The 17,886-nt window shown below is 37.2% G+C and overlaps 1 protein-coding gene across 4 annotated transcripts in view; it reads right to left on the bottom strand.

Annotated features, from left to right (window-relative positions):
* LOC129757490 (calsyntenin-1) overlaps nt 1–17,886 on the bottom strand; it is a 218,922-nt gene that overhangs the window by 24,512 nt on the left and 176,524 nt on the right. The window lies entirely within an intron of this gene.

The following is a 17,886-nucleotide window of genomic DNA, read 5'->3' as shown; positions in this document are numbered from 1 at the left end:
ATAAAGAAAATCTCCATAAAACATAAGTCTTGAAAAGTTTAAGTTTAGTAGAAACGTCCAGGTGATTTGTCGTTAGGTTTAATCTTTTGAGTGCACCATAGATTTTACAGCATTGAGCATTGATCTGACGGTTCCAAGAAAGATCCCGATCGAAAATGACTCCGAGGTTTTCAGCGTGGTCAACAAATTGAATAATAGTGTCATTGAGAACTAATGGAGGATAAACTGGCGAGGATATGTACCTACTACCGAAACAAAGAGCTTTGGTTTTGGAGGGGTTTATAGGTAAAAGATTAACTTCGGACCATACTTTTATTTTATCAAGATCTTGATTAATTTTGGAACAAAACTCGTTCAAATTTGGAACATTTTTCTCACAGAGGTAGATCTGCACATCATCTGCGAATAGATGAATTGAGCAGTGCTGTAGAACAGATGGAAGATCGTTTATAAAAAGCGAGAAAAATAGTGGTCCTAAAATCGATCCTTGAGGTACACCTGATTCAATGGAAGTAAACTCAGAAAAACAACCGTTGAAGAATACGGCTTGTGAACGACCTTCAAGATACGACTGGACGAGTTCAACCGCTGGTCTTGAAAAATTGTATTTAGTTTTCAGTTTAAGGATGAGTTTAGAATGCGATACGCGATCGAAAGCTTTTGCAAAATCAATCAAAAGCAAAGCTGCAATACCTTTTTTATCCAAGGTGAGCGCTATATCATTATGAACTTTCATAAGAGCAGTTTCAGTACTGTGGGAAGAACGAAAGCCAGACTGAAATTGGAATAGTATGTTATTTTGGTTCAGGTAATCTGTTATCTGATTTTTTATCAATTTTTCGAAAATTTTAGAAGTTGCGCTTAATATGCTGATAGGTCTTAAGTTTGACAGGTCGTGTGATTTAGCCTTTTTTTGAATGGGGATAACTTTAGATTTTTTCCATTGATATGGAAATTTGGAAGTTTTTAAAATTATTTCAAAAATGTGACTAATTGCAGGTAAAATGTAGGGCAGTAATATTTTGATTAATTTGATAGGAATAGCATCCATTCCTATCGCATTTGATTTAATTGAATTAATCGCATTTATAATTTCATAATCTTCGAAGGCTTTAAACTTGAAACCGTTCAAATTATTTGGATAATGCAATTGTTCAGTGAAATTTCTTGAAAAATTTGAAGTAAAATAGTCATTAATCTCAGCAGCAGAAAAATTGGTTGCATCAGTGTTCCCTTGTGATTTACTTAGTCCAATTTTTTTCAAATTATTCCAAAAAGTCTTTGCTGGAACATCCATGTTAAATCGTTTTTTATCGAGTGTCATTTTTGCTTTTATAATAAGATTATTAACTTTATTTCGCAATATTTTATATTTATTTTTATCTTCAACTGACTTTGAATGTTTCCAAGTGTTGTAAGCCAAGTCCCTGTTTATCATTGCATGATTTATCTCATTAGAGAACCAAACATTCTTACGATGTTTTCTGAATTTGAGAGGAAATATAGTTTCATGAATATTCAGCAGAAAGCTATTAAACAACTCAACAAGCATATCAGAATTTTCAATACTTAGAAAGGTATTCCAGTCAACATTAGAGAAAGTTGTGTAAAGAGCATTTTCATCAAAGTTTTTATAATCGCGAAACCAGTAACCGTCTGGTTCATTAGCTTTTGGAAAATTCAATGAAGAAAAGATTAAATCGTGATGAGAAATGCCTGGTAGAGAAATTTGGCTAAAACGATGTATGCTATCAGGTGAATCTGATATAAGTAAATCAAGTAAAGAGCAGCCGGTAGAATGGAAGAAGGTGGATTCGCTATTAATGCAGCTGAAGTTGGTAGAATTCATGAAGTCTTTGAATCGATTTTTTCTCAAAGAATGTTTTGAAAGGTCCACATTAAAATCACCAATGAAAAAAGATGCGTTATAGGTTAAAGCAAACTGTTGTACATGATTAAGAAGAAGCTCGGAGCAATCGCGTTCGGGAGGGTTATAATAAACACCAAACAAGAGTTTAGTATCATTCAAGAAAAGTTCCATGATAATAAACTCAGTACAATTACCTTCATTACTATCTGATTTCAGAAGAATTTTACATTTCAGATTATTTCTGAAGTAAATGCAAATACCCCCTCCATGCCTGTTACGATCATTTCTTATCAAGTTGTAGCCGTCGATTGCTATTACCGTATCGTTGACAACTTCACCAAGCCATGTCTCGGTCATACAAATAATGTCAACTTTACTTTCAAGAAATAGATTTTTGAGTTCACTGAATTTAGAAAAGCGACGTGCGCAAAGACTTTGCACGTTGATATGACAAATGTTAAGCATATCTTCACTAAGTACACTATGAAGTACAGCTCTGGGTATCATATTTATCGTTGAGGCATTGTAGCTAGAATAATTATCCATTGGGATAAACTAAATCTAATTCAAAGTTCAAAAGGTATCTACTAAAGGAATTCATGTTTGGAACGACATTAAAACTTCCGTTTTGCATAGATGAACAAATTTCTAAAACAAAAGTTTTCCTGACTATTCAGATCAAAGGATAACGGAACGGAAATACTCTTACGGAAGATATATGTATATAAAAAAAGATTTGAAGTTTCATGTGATCAATTCAGCCAAATATCCATGACAAGGTAAAAGAAAAAAAATATAAATATATACCTTTGCGCAATTCACAGACGGATCGTAGAAAGGAACATGTAGGCAGCTCGGCAGTTTCCTTGGCACTAGTTTGTTGACATACGAGGTTTATATCAGCAACAGCAGCAAATCTTACGATAAACCATCATCAGCTATCATAGTTGGGGTTAATCAACAACAGCTTTGCGACGGGTATTGCTCCAAATCCATTTGCCATCAGTAATTCATCGGGAGCGAAACGGCACGAATAGTAGGTCTTCTTGGGAGAATAAAAACGCATGTTCCTCTGGAACAGGCTGACGGCTGTTCTCGGATGATGATGATGATCAGAGGTTCCTTGGCGCCAGCGTCGATGGCTCTCGATCGGATGGTAGGTAGCGGTGGTGGTGATGGCGACGATGGGGATACTCACGGCGCAATTTGCCTTCGCAGGTTGCTCTCGGGTGACGATGATCGGGCGCTCATCGGAGCCAGCGTCGATGACTCATGATTGGATGGTAGGTGGTGGTTTCAGTGGTGGTGGTGGCAGTGGTGGCGGTGATGGCTGTCGTGGGGAAACTTTCGAGTACTCTCCTCAGTTTTCTCGGGAGTCGGGAGGTTGGGGTTGGAATCGCATGTACCTCGGAACAGGCTCTCGAACTAGCTCCTGTCGATTATTTCCAGATGACCATTCAGCAGAATTATTTCCAGATGACGATGATCGAATGTCCCTCGGAGGATCGGTTGGTGTGGTGGCAAATGATGGTGGAGGTGGCGATGGTGATGGTGGTGGCGGTGGTGTTCGTATATTTTCGTTTTTGGGTGTCGAAGCAGTAATCATATTTTCTTCGGGATCAGTGGCAGGAAAGCGATAAAATATTTGAATTTCGCTGGCGAAGTTGAGATTGCAAATTCTTCGGAGACAGTGTTCGTCGGCTTGTCTTAAATGATGGATAGAAGAGTTGGCAAGATCATGGATGTAGTTTCAGGGGCCAACGACGATGGCTCTCGGCGGTTGCGATTCGGGATGCTTTCGAACTACCAACGGCTAGTGTTGTGGTTGCGATCAAGTATTCTCGTTCTAGGTTGCTGCAAAGTAGATATCGTGTGTTTCTGGAGACTCGGGTGGGGGTCGGGATCAGCTCTCTCTCTCTCTTTCTCTCTATATCTCTCTCTGACTCTCCTTCTATCAGCGATGTTTTTGGTGGCGTGGTTGGTTCTCGATTTCAGCAGGTGGTTCACGATGATGGATGACGGATGACGGCGATGACGATGATTGACTTTCAGGAAGGACAAGGAGTCAAGGGAAGCGTAGGATCGGAATCAAAGGAATGATGAAAGGAAGTATGAGATTTCAAGGAAGGGTTTTATTTCATATTTTTGTTGACTTTTAGGAGGGGGTGTGGAGTCAAGGGATCATAAGGATGGGAGTCAAAGGATATGCGGGAAGGAAGAGAAAAGCTATTTGGATAGGGTTAATTTGCAGACGGCAGCGAGGTGATCTTTGCTTTTTATGGAGATCAAATCGTTTTGATGTAAAAGTTTGACTCGAGCGATGCCTTCTCTAGAGTTAACTTTTTCGATGATGCCTTGTTTTTTTTAGTTTAAGGGCTTCAGTTCTTATTACTCTAGCATGCGGAGTGAGGTGTTCATTCACGTAAATGCGGTGGTCTGAATCAAATCCTACGTGACGTAAGGACAGATTGCGATGGGATATATACCTTTTGTAGAATTCAGACACTGAGCTTCTCATAGCAAATTCGCACAGGATGGGTGGTCTGGAGCCTGATGCGATCGGAGATTTGGCTAACCGTTTGAGCTCTACTATTGGAGAAATAGTGTATTTTAGCTGGGTTGCAATTTTGCGAAAGATGTCCAGAAGGTCTTCTTGAGGCTCGTAAGGAATTCCAGAGATAACAATTTCTCGGCTTTTGCATGCACGTTCCAGGGCTTCGGCTGATGAAAATGCTTCCTCGCGTAGTGTGGTGACTGCAGTTTTAATAGAGGTGATGTGGGAAGAACACTCACTCTGAAAAGAAGCTACCTCCTGTTCGATAGAGTCGATACGTTTCACTAACTCTGTGCGACAGTCGTCGATCTTTTCTTCTAGGCTAGAATGAGATTGATTGATTTTAGCTTCAATTCTCTTCCATAGCTCATCGAAACTATTAATTGTCTCAGATCCAATTTGATGCAAATCTTCTCGGGCTCGTTTTTTTGCCTGCGAATCCGTGTCAACAAGCAAAGATGATGATGATGTTGTTGATCGCGTGGATTTTGACATCTTATAAAGTGCGGTGTAAGTCGTAAAACAGGCTTTTCTGAAGGGCGGAACACTACAAACAATGCTCGTGAAAAAGGTTTACCAGTTTATTAGAAACTGTTTTTTGTAGATTATCACTCCACGAGTTTACTAAACTTTTTAGTTTAACGGTTGTAGGTTCACTTCCGATAACTTTTAGTCGGTAAAAATAATCCGTTTAGGGATTTTAACGGTGAAATAATCCGAAATAGTCAGGAGCACTTTCTTAACACAGCTAACTTGACATCCCTTCAGGAACGATCGTCAAATGATGTTTAAATGATAAAAAGTAATTGAAGCACATTATGGAACTCATGTTACAAACTAGGATACTATATTGTATAATGTTGAGAACATATAATGCATTTGCATTTAAAAATTCTATGTACTAGTTTGGAAAAAAGTATGTTAATAATTAATTTACTAAAAATGCGAAAATATTTATTTCGAACCCAGAAAATCTTTCCCGAGGATCACAATATAATGTTGAAAATCATATAAACACAGCGCTCGTTGTATTCGAAAATTATAGATTCAAACTATTACTACAAATACTTCAACTACTCAAAAGTCACAAATTTGTACTAAATGTGACCTTTTGGAAATATATTATCGAACTTAATAATCTGAGAATACATTTGAAAACATACTTAGGCAGAAACTGCGGTGAATCCGTGCACCCATGGGGGATAACCAACATACAACATATGTGACCCTTAAGAAATACAAATTTTTCAAATTTTATGCAGGATTTCTAACGAGGTTTCGTAATTAATGCCATTTTTTTTACTTTATGATACGAATGGTTGATGATCTAGTCAAAAGGATTTTTTACTGTTTTTTCCTTATTTCTTCAGTTGGTAGCCATTTTGTTCAGTTAGAGGATAATGGATCTGCAATTTTTTTTTTAAATGTCTCGATAACATGATAATATAACATTAAAATAATAATACTTTCATCGGAAAACATATATACTGTTTAAACGATGAAACTTTCGAAAACACACTTTGTAGCCCTTATACGTAACTAAAGGTGCTACCGTTGCATGATGTTGCGAATTTGCAACAATTAATAAAAGGCCATTATATCAGACAAAAATTAAAAAAAATCTTCAAATTGTATTCAATAGTGTTAATTGCATTACTGAAAATGCGAAAATATTTTTTCCAGTCAATTTTTTTTTCCTCGGTGCGAATTGGACTAAGTCAAAATTCTTTTTTAACATTTCATATTTTTCAGATTCAAGTTGGTCTAGTTTGTACATATAAAGCTTAGTTCTTTTAGAAATGGGACAGTTACAAACGCGTGTATCTCAAATAAATCTTTCTATGAAGGAAATGAAGGTAATCTTATGACAATTCATAAAAAAATTTGAAAAAAAAATATTTATCGTTTTTTGAAAGAAAAATTTCTATATTATTATAGGTACCTCCCATTGGCCGGCGCACACTTTTTTCAGCCATGATTTTGATCAGTTTTTCAAACTTATACTTCGTATAATCTGTATTTTAGGTGGCTACATTCTTCTCCTTCAATTTCTGCTACTTTTCGGTCCAACACTTCTCTTCTAAAAGAAACTGAGGCCAATTTAGTGGATACAGCTGTTTCGAAATTGTCAAAACTTGATTATTTTTTAGCTACTTTAAAGCGTTTTTAATGGAATTTCAAGTCTCACAATAACGAAGTAAAACCATCATGAGATTGAAATTCAAGTATAATCGGTAAATATAGATCATAATTTGCGAAGGGTTTATACAAAATTACTCTTTTTAGGCTTTAAAAACAGCGAAAACCAAAGTTTTCGTTTTGAAAATTGTTATTTATATTCCACAGGAGCAGAATTTGAGCAAATTATTATATTTTATACAAAATAACCCGCAAATACATACTTTAATTTAGTCGGGACCATGCCACGAGCAGACATGGTCTAGTATTCAAACGCTGGAATTTGTTTGAAATAGGGTAGTTCATTACTTTTGTCGTTCATCAAAAATTATCTGTCTCATAGCCTCGGTACCGGCATAACAGCTTACGAGCTCTGGAACTAACAAAAAAATTGTTGTTTGAGGTTAGGTTTGAATGACCCATCACTAGGCAACACTCTCAGTTTATCGGAGAAATTTTTTTATAGAAATTTTAGCCATCTAGACTTAGTTCTTCGCTTATTCAAAATTAAAAATGCTGGTATGAGCCTTGACTTCCCTGATGACCCTTAACCGTAGTTGCCGATCATGTGTTTCACTCCAATGCTTGTTTTGAACGTTGTGGACATTTTCGACAGTGTTTGCATACTTTTCCACCACTCACACACAATAATTCTTAGAATAATGAACGGTTTTGTCAGCTATCAATATGATAATGAAGGATTTTGAAGGAAACTGTGCAAAATTATGTTTTGCTTTTTTTCTTGGATCATGAATATCTTAAAAACGCTTAAATTTAAAATTTTGAAAAATAGGTCGGATAGTACTTTTCACAGGCAGCAAAATGCTATCAAATTTGTTAATGTCCGATTACTAATAAACGAGCTATTAGCAAAAGAAAGTGTCCCATTTCTAAAAGAACTAAGCTTTATACTCGGAAAGTATTTTTTTTTTTTTAATTGAACCGTATCTTGAAGTTAGAAACATGATTGCCATGAAGAAAAAAGTTGACTATTTGAATTTCTGCATAATTTACAACAGCTTAAATTAATTGTTGCAAATTTGTTACTTTATGAAACGAAGGGTTAAAATAAAGTTTCAACCTTCATTTCGTGATTTTTCATGTTTTTTTATTAAAAGTTAGCAGCTATGTGTAAGATTAAGATTTTTTGCCAGATCATTTGCAAACTGTTGCAATTTTTTTTCAATATGAAATAAAAGTTTTACGAGCTCAAGACCGAAAACTATGAAATTTAACTGAAAAATTGAGATGACAATTTATAAAATCTGCGATACAAAAACAGTTCATAACAATTATAAATACTGGAACTGAATTGAAGAAATTTCACGTTCATTCATCGAACCAGTCAACTTTGTCAACAATAAGTGATTTGCTAGTCAAATTTGCATCATTCGTATTTTTCCTCCCAATAACTTGCTCGAAAATAAAATAAAAGTTCACTGTTCCGTGGAGGCAGCATTCCATCAGAGCTCAGTTCAGTTGTTCTTCTCCCCAGGAATAAAAACATTTTCAACGCAGAATATAAATTTACGTTTAATCTTGTTTTTGTGCCACCCAGCAGTTTTTCTCCTGCCCTCTGCCAGTCAGTTGTGACGAGCTTTTCTTTCTTTTAGGTCCTCCTTGCTGGAAGCGAAACAATTTTCCACGAGCAAAAATATACTCTCTCTCGCAGAAGGAGGAAAAACAGCTTCATATCAACTCGCTTACTCACTTACTCTATAGGCACATATGGAGCTACCGTACACATACGGCGTACACGCACTTTAGCTCGATGGAAAAAAGGATTTATAACAGATTAAAATTCAATTACGGTTTTTTTCAACTTTCGGAATATTGCAAATTTCAGCATCCTCGACACAAACATCCCTGGCTGGTGCGCAGCCACAGCACAGCCTTTCCGATATCAGATTGATTGTTATTGTTGTTCGTTCAAGATTACGACTCACTGAACTGGGGCAGCCGAAGTCCATGCATAATGGACAATAACTCAAGTCACTTCAACAACGCTCAACACGAAAGCTTGGGAAATCAATGGGCAGATCGATAAATTATTGGATATTCGCTTTTTGGCACATAGGCTCATCGCCCAATGAAAGATTACATTTTCATAAGTCATGTTCTTTTCATTACGGACAAATGTTTCAATTTTAACGATGTCAATTCCTTATACTTGCTGACTGAGACAGCAAATTCAATGAAAGTACGAAAAAACTTAAAACAACGCGAGTGGGAAATAATTTTCTCTACATAAATGTGATGTCATTTGAATTGAAGTTTTGAATAAAGGAATTAACATCGATCCTAGAACTAATTTCAGCATCATCGCAAAAGTTTGCGTGCCCGTAACGGAACATATTCTGCCATCGGCGGACACATGTATCTCTAGGAGAGGCAGTGCCATGGGAACGCTATTAAAAGCTCTGAGAAGATTTACGAGCGGTTCCTCAATAAATTGATAGATCAATGCCGACAGCTGACAACAGCTGCTCGGCAATGGAAGCTTTATCTGAATGTTTCCCGTGGGTAATTCCGAGGATGCCGCTGAGGCCGTTTCATCAGAAGTCCGCGCACGGATTTCATCCGGAATGCTCTAAAACGAATGTAGCGTTTTCATTCCTAGTACGTTTTACAATCAGAGCCTCAAGCTGGAGAACAGTGGAGTTGGGAATTTCCTACTACATAACTACTCATAAAGTTTATCTTATGATTTAGATTTTCATTCGATTCAAATACTCAGTGAGGTGAAAAGCAAGTTATTTTATTTTTCTTTTCAAAATTTAGAATTTAGAAATCTGAAAGATTTGATTGAAAATGTCTTGGAACGATTTCTTAAATTACTCCCAGAAACTCAAATGAAACGAATTCGACCTGGAAGAGTAATTAAAATTTTCAATAAAAGGAAGATTTCCCGTTCGTATAAATTGTCCCATCAATTTGTACTCCTATTCAACATAGAATTTTTGATGTGATCTCCTTCTGCCTTTTGGTCGCTGGAAATAGGTCTCTCGTAATTCCTTCTCAAAAGGCTCTGAACGATAAGGAACAACAACAAGAAGAATGGGATGTCGAAAGTGCGCCCTTTGTCACCGCAAATGACAATGGCACTAGTAAAGACGTGGTGCTATCGATTTTCACTAATGCCCAACGGCCCACAATGGGGCATCGTCTTATGTTGCAGCAATAGGGCAAGACAAGGACCATCCTCTGGCGCAAATCAATGCCGTATAAAATTGGGACGAGACGTTACTGGGTTGTCGACTGTGAACTGTAGTTATAGGTATCTGTTTTATCTACAACACTGCCGATAGATTCATTTGCCTTAATACTACAGTAGACAGACACAAGTGTCTCAATGGCGGATTCGCCCCTGTCTTTCTATCGTCGACTAATAATAACAATAATAGTAATCGCACAGAAGAGTTTATCTAATGACTTTTGAGACTTCATCGCACTCGAGCTTTTGTCAGGGAACGGAACGGAAGGCAAATATGGCTGCATTCCAGCAAACGAATGATACTTGTGATGTTTTTTGTTGCTGTCATTATTGTTGTTGGTATCAAACAGTACGCTTCCGAGTGGGCCAAAATTTTGCGGTAATTTTTGTTGTTGATAATGAAGCAATGAACATTACAGAGAGATCAGGCTCCTTCGAGAAGTTGCAAAACTAATGAACAAATTGAATTATCGCAAAGCTGCGCTGCGCTGCCAAATCTGAGAAACTCTAATTAAAAGTTAACGAAAATAATTTTTCAAAATTGTTGAATTAATTTATCGCTATTAACGTAAATCAGAAGGGAAAACTTTAAGACTTAATGAAATTGAAGAAACGAGTTTCAAATAAAACAATGAGTAAAAATTTTAATTCTTATTCGGGATTTATTTTAAAGCTTCTTCAAATCTTTATGAGACACGTGCATCACACCTTCAAGGACTTAAGACAGAATGTACAGAACTGAAAGAAAAGCTACGTTGAAATATGAGAAAATTGACTACTGTAGAGCACTGATTTAAAAGCGGTAACCTATCAAATACTTAGAACAAAAATCACTTGATGATTCAGCTGAAGTTGGATGCCATATGTTGCACATAAGGATGTATTATTTTGATTTTTTTTTATCTTTCCTTTGCGATTAGGGTCTATATGACCCTAACTGTACATTGCGAACGGTTGAAACAAGGTACATACATTTTTCTGACTTTTCCTAAAATGAGGAGCTCTACTATTTTTCATTTTTAGATTTTTTTGAATAGGGTAACCAGTGTCACTCAGTTTAAAAAAAGCACAATTAACCGGTTAGGGTCATATAGACCCGGATTATTGTTTTGGATTTAAAATCAAAACTACTGAACCGATTTTCATAAACACTACCATCTTGAAATCGTGCAAACGTCTGCTATCAGATGCTTCTTTAAAATTTAAGTTTCGATTTTTATGGCCAACGACCTTGAAGCCAAAAAGTCCTTTGAAAATGAGTGTTTTGCATCAAAGATAACTCATTTGGTTGAAGTCGTATTGAACAAGGTGTAAATGAGATGAATTCAGATAGATTGAGAACTCATATTGAAATAATAAGAGTGCTTGGTTTTACAGACCACAGCTGGTAATTTTAAAAATTCATTTTGTCAATGATTTTATAACTAAATTTTCATGAGGATAAAGAAATTTTGATAAAAAAAATACTTTTCTGTTCAATTACATTCATTTCCAACCGATAGTGATGAATTAAAGTCAACCGGAGGCGGAGCGTTACTTGCTATGAAATCTGAACTCCCATCTATACTAATCGAAGACAACTCCTGGGACGATTTGGAACTTTTATGGCTTTGCATAGATCTCGGTGTCCGGAAACTTTACTTGTGCGTTGTGTATGTGCCTCCCGATTGTTCCGGAGACCAGGTGTTAGCTGAATCTTTCTTGCGCTGCCTCACTAAAGTTAGTTCTCACCAAGATGACATACTCATTTTTGGTAATTTCAACTTGCCCGGTTTGAAATGGTGCTCTTCGCGAAGTGGCATTCTGTTTCCGGATCCCATAAGTTCTTCGTTTTTGGCATCCTCCAACATCTTCTTAGATAGCTTAAGTACAGCGACTCTGCGTCAAATCAACAATATCTAAAATGAAAATGGTCGTTTGCTCGACCTTTGCTTGGTCAACAAAGGATTTAGAAATCCGACTATCGATTTTGCTCCTGCTCCTCTTGTTAAAAAGCTGTCCCACATAACCCCACCTTACTCGATGTTGCCATGTAGGATATGCTTCCGCAGAGAAAACAAGATCCTTCTATCATGCTTTCAAGAATGCCGACTTTGTAGCTATCTCCCTCGTTCTGGATTCGATCAATTGGGAGGATGAACTAGATTTCTTAGATCCTACGCGGCTGCCGAAATATTTTCGAACATTCTTAACTACACTATCGATCACCATGTGCCAAAACGCAGCGTTGATGGTGATCTACGAACTCCCTGGATTACTAGAGAACTGCCTCGACAGAAAACTGAACAGTGAGCACAAGTGCCTCAACACGAAAGAGTAATACCGCAATCTGAACTCTGCTTATAAGGAAGCCAGCAAACGTTGCTACATAACTTCGACTTCAATGTTTCCATTTAAACTTTTAAACGCCGTATTGAATCTGACTTAAGTGACCAACTAAGAAATTAGGAAAAGTATCGTGTAATGTACAAATAATATTCAGTAGATCATTAAGACACCTAAATATGTCAGATGATTTTGTATCAAATAAACAATAAACAATAAACAATAACATATCTGAACCGGTTACAGCGAAATTTCAAGAACCGAAATCGTTTTGGAAGTATGTCAAAAACCAGCGAAAAGAATCCGGACTTCAGTCCCACATGTGCCTGGAAGGCGATATTGCTAGCACAGACCCTGGAATCTGTAATCTGTTCGCTGAAAAATTTTCGAGCATTTTCACAAGCGGGTCCATTTCTGCAGAACAACTGACCAGGGCTGTGAGTAATGTCTCACCTCTAGGCTCTTCTCTGAATGGCATTCTCGTCGACGATGCGGCCATCTTAAAGGCAACCGCCAAACTCAAGTATGTGTATGTTTTTTACTTCAGTTGCTAAGGTGTTGTATTCAGTAGGTATCTAGTAGGTTGCTTCATGGGACGAAAGTTGTTTGTTCATACTGGAGAATCCTTCTCGAGATATTTTCTTGGCTCTTTCGGAGTGCCGCAAGGAAACCATTTAGGACCAATAATTTTTGTTACACCATCAATGGTAAAGACGACATCGATTTCCTGCAACGGCAGTTCAACATATTTGCTGACTGGTGCGACAACAATTGCCTGTCACTAAATGCTCGATTATATCTTTTTTTCTCGCTAGCGGCACCCTCTTTATGCTGAGTACAATCTCCCGGGTTGACCAAATCAATGATCTGGGTATTATTCCCGATAAAAGGTTTGAGTTTAAGACTCAATCGTAGATGTGTGCTGCTCAAAAAGCTTATATTGTAGTATAGTCCGTTCCGTTCTTGAGTATGCTTCTGCTGTCTGGTGCCCTTTCTACCAGAATGGAGTTGGACGAATCGAGGCTATCCAGCGGCGCTTCATGCGATATTAGACTGAGTCGATTTGGGGCCATTTTCGAATTTCTCAAACCCTGGGGTCTTTAAAGTTTCGTTTTGTCCTAAAACTCATCCATGATTTTTTGCCTAATTTTTAAGTAACGTTTACATGAGTAAATTTGGACTTTTAGGTTTGTATGGGAAAATTTAAAATTTTGTACTGAAAAACGAACATGGTTTTTCTTTTAACTCTGGTACCAAGCCATTCAACCCTTATGTGCCAATTTATAAATTTCTTAAAGGAAATTTTCCGCTTAACAACATTGCCGTAGACCGTTTCTTATTATCTCTCCAGACAACGAAGTTATAACCAATTTAATGAAGGTATGTCTTTTGGCATTGAAGGCAATTCAAATAAACCCGCAACACTGCTGGGTACAAACGAGAGATTGCTTGACTGATTTGCTCGTAGATGTTTTCTTTCAAATTTTATCATATTAGTTTCTTCGGAGCGATTGTTGTTTACATTAGGATCCATCTTTTGATGGTTTCTACACCCAAAATTCAGCCTCTGTGCCAATGGCGTGTAGTCAATTACATAGCATCATTGGTACAAGAAGATAACGCGATCGGTGCTGATTCGATTTGCTCCCACCGGCATTAATCTCCCAAGTTAACCGAATTGCGTATGTCTGAAAGAAACAAAATAAAAACGCTTTCACGTCCCTCCCTATCGCATCACAAGACGAAGAAGGATGGAAATAAATACCGGCCAACACCAGGCAGCCAGCGAACCGAGCACTGTGCCTGTGAATGTAGCAAAAGCAACAACAAAAACATCCTTCTAATTCAATCCCGGCAAACAACCACGGCCGAGCTGTGCGTGTGTATGCAGTAAAAGCAACAACAAAAAAAACATTCCTTCAATTCAATTCGCCGGCAAACAACCACGGCTAAGCTGTGCGTGTGTATGTAGCAAAAGCAACAAGAATATATTCCTTCAATTCACCGGCAAACAAGCACCGGCCAAGCTGCCCGGCTTTAGCAGCTGTGTATATGTAGCGTGTGTATGTAATAGCAGGCAGTAAGCAAAGCACAGTTCTCATTCAATGGGTTTCCCGTTTCCTCCACTCCCGTTCCCTTTCCCGTTTCCATCGCAAGACAAATGAATACCTTGAAAGGAGGCCAAACGCCGGGAAGCCACTGTCGTGCGTTTCTTTTGTGATTGATCGGTGGCAGAATGCCTATGACAAATATCCCTCTTCCTGCATGAAGCTCAAATAGTACACTGGTTAAGATGTCGGTCTGGCAAGACCATTTGGTTAGTGATTTGAGTTCGATTCTCCCTACGGGCGCTGTGGTTTATGTTTTTATTTTCTTGTTTCTGGGATGAATTATCCAGTAGGAACGAAATCCCATAAAATGTTTTTCTTGTTTTGCTTGAATGTAGTGGTCATGCATCATTTTAGTTGGGAGCCGAGTCCTTATGCCAGTTACGGTTTTTCAAACATATCATCTTCGGCACAGTGCACATTTCAGCGCATTATCGGCACAGAGATGTGCTAAATAGGCATTGGATTTTTGCAACCTCTTCTATGGGTGTATAAACAAAAATAACTATGCTTGAAGGGCTGGCATTCAATTGATTGCAAGCGCATCAACATTTCACATAGAGCTGGAACAGCAAAACAACGAACCCCACAGTCAGTATTAAAAACACCTAGGGGAAAGGTTTCCTAAATGGGCCTATCGGGTTAAATGACCCTACGGCTGTTTGATGAAATGGCTGACTAGACAGCTTATCTAACCAATGCATTTTGTGGGTGATACGCTTAGAACATAAGGCAAGAAAGAATTTTATGAATTTACAAAGTCAAAAAAATTTAAAAAATCATACAAGGTTTTGATACATTTTGATGTAATGTTTCGACTTTTAAAAATTATACGTTAAGAAGCTTAATACAAAAACTATGATGGTTTTTGATTCTTACTCAAATGAACTTAAGAATTAAAACATGTTTCAGCTTTTGTGGAGGTTTAATAATGATTATATAGTGGAATAATAGAGTGTTTTTGTATGCCCCCATCATGTTTGTAAAATGCCTCCATCCTAAAATAACAGGTTAAATAGAATAAATAAATGATTTTTATCATTGAACCTTCAAATCTAAGCTCTGAATAACATGTTAAAAGAGAATTGAAGATCTAAAAACAGATTTGATAAAGTTTCTCTCATGGATGAACTGCCTCCATAGTATGGCAACCCTAACTTTTGTTTTATTCCATAAAATTGTAATATACATAGATTTTTATAAAATTTCAGCTTTGTCGTACGGAAATTATTACTTTCTAGCAATTTCAATGAAATTATATGGAAATATTGCCCAAAAACAGAAATTTTGTTCAAAACATAAATAGGCGCATTTAGCCCGCACGGTTTGAGGTTCGGCATTTTAGACAACACTTATAATAAAATCGTTTTCTTGGAAACAGAGAAAATTTGAACATAAAAATTACTCCAATGTATAGAAAACTGATACCTGCACACGTGTATATAGTTTTTGTACACATATTCGATGTGATATTTGATTAAATCAGTGTTCTGCTTAATAGGCGCATAGCCCGCTCCTCCCCAATATTAGAATCGTTGTCGCTCGGCCTGTTCTTGACCAATATTCATAAATAGGATATCAAAATGACGATAAAAGATTCGTTTAGCATTTTGTTAAACAAAATTTGAAAGCCAAATTATGAGATCTTAAGAAAAATTGCTTCAACTGAACGCCTTTTGCTGATACATATTCCCCCGGGTAACCATAAAAACATAAATATGCAATAATTCAAAAATCAGATATTTCATGTATTTAAATTAAAAACGAATACCTTTAATGTATTTTTTTATTATTAGAAACTCAAATCTTTTTTCGATCGAAACTCTGGCATTTGTTTTCGCCCAGCTTGTTGGGCGATAATGTATTTAGGGGCCGTTCAGATACCACGTGGACAGAAAAATGAGATTTTTGACACCCCCCTCCCCCTCCGTGGACAAGCGTGGACATTTGGAAAACCCCTACCCCCCTCCCCGGATGTCCACGTGAACAGATTGTAAATATATTTTTTTAAATACCTGTAATTTGACAGTTAGAAAACACTACTTTTTGCCTTTTTGTAATAGAAATGGCTGATTTTGAAAAAAAAAAACGAATAAAAATTTCCTGAAATATGTTTTTTTAATTTTTCAAATTTATAAATTATTATATTCATCACTTGCTTTCAAGTAGCTACTAATTGCTTAAACTTAAACTGGAAACCTATGCCATTTTAAGATTTTGATTTCACATCTCAATATTTATTCACCTTTAGAAAATATTTTCTAAGTAAGTATGTCCCCGTGGACATGACCCAAACCCCTACCCCCCTCTCCGAGGATAAGCATGGACATTTCCATACCCCCCTCCAGGCTTGCAATTTCTCTTACGAGAATCACCCACGTGCTCGGTTTTCGATTCTCTGTAGAGATTCTCTGAAACGCACTGCAGAGATTTTTAGCCGAACCTCTGTAGAGAATCTGTAAATCAACACGACAGAGCTAACACACACTACAGTGAAAAAATGTTTTCACCACGGAGAGCGACAGCGACGGTAGCTGGCTTAGCTTGTAGCGTTTACCAACACATACGAAGCTGAAACACTCGCCCGAAACATTCATCGTTTGTTGATGCTATTATTATGCACACCGTCGTGTTTGTTTTTGTCTTTGCTTTTTGGTGGCTTCAACTAGTCGGTTCTGTGTTTTCACCGGGGTGCTCTACAGTGACAAATCGTCGCACGCTGGAGCTATTGAACTAAGGTGTGTGTGGCTTTCGAAACCGGGGTGCGAATAATGTGTGGAGAGGATCGAAAAATCTCACCCGGGTGATTTGCAACAACCGCACGGGGGTGTTTTTTTCTCCGTTCTCCGTTTTTCTCGGTAGAGAATGGCATCTCTGCCCCCCTCCCTCCCCTAAGTTGTCCACGTGGTATGTGAACGGCACCTTATGGCGTTTTTTGAACGAAAAAACTTTATCTGCTGCTTCAGACACCACTTTAACGCATCTTTCGACACCTTGGCCGTGGCACGGCCAATTAGGGACTTCCATCGGCTGGAGTTTAAAAGCTTCAATTTCTTCAAATTTCAAATCACATGGCAGTATCGGTTCATACACGATCCTTCCAACTAATAAAATCGATCAAATTTGTTGCGTTTATGTTTATATTCGGTGATTTTCGCGTTCAGACTGATTTATTGCCAAATGACTAGTTTTTCTTTTAAATTTGCTTAGATATTTGGAACAAAATAAATAATAATTATAGGTGCAATTCTGTTTAAACAAATTTTGGAATCAAGAATAATTCGAAAAAAGTGCACAAAATTTCATAAGTCTTTTTGTTCGAAAAACGCCATAAATACATTATCGCCCAACAAGCTGGCCGAAAACAAATGCCAGAGTTTCGATCGAAAATAGATTTGAGTTTCTAATAATAAAAAGATATATAATAGGTATTCGCTTTTAATTTAAATACATTAAATATCCGATATTTGAATTATTGCATATGTATTGTTACCCGGGAGAATATGTTTCAGCAACAGGCGTTCAGTTGAAGCAACTTCGCTTAAGACCTCATGATTTGGTTTTCAAATTTTGTTTAACAAAATGCTAAACGAATCTTTTATCTTCATTTTGATAACCTATTTATGAATATCGGTCA

The sequence above is a fragment of the Uranotaenia lowii genome, chromosome 3, assembly GCF_029784155.1.
Source record: "Uranotaenia lowii strain MFRU-FL chromosome 3, ASM2978415v1, whole genome shotgun sequence".
In the NCBI taxonomy this organism is placed as follows: Eukaryota; Metazoa; Arthropoda; class Insecta; order Diptera; family Culicidae; genus Uranotaenia; species Uranotaenia lowii.
This window is presented reverse-complemented; position numbering and strand designations above follow the sequence as displayed.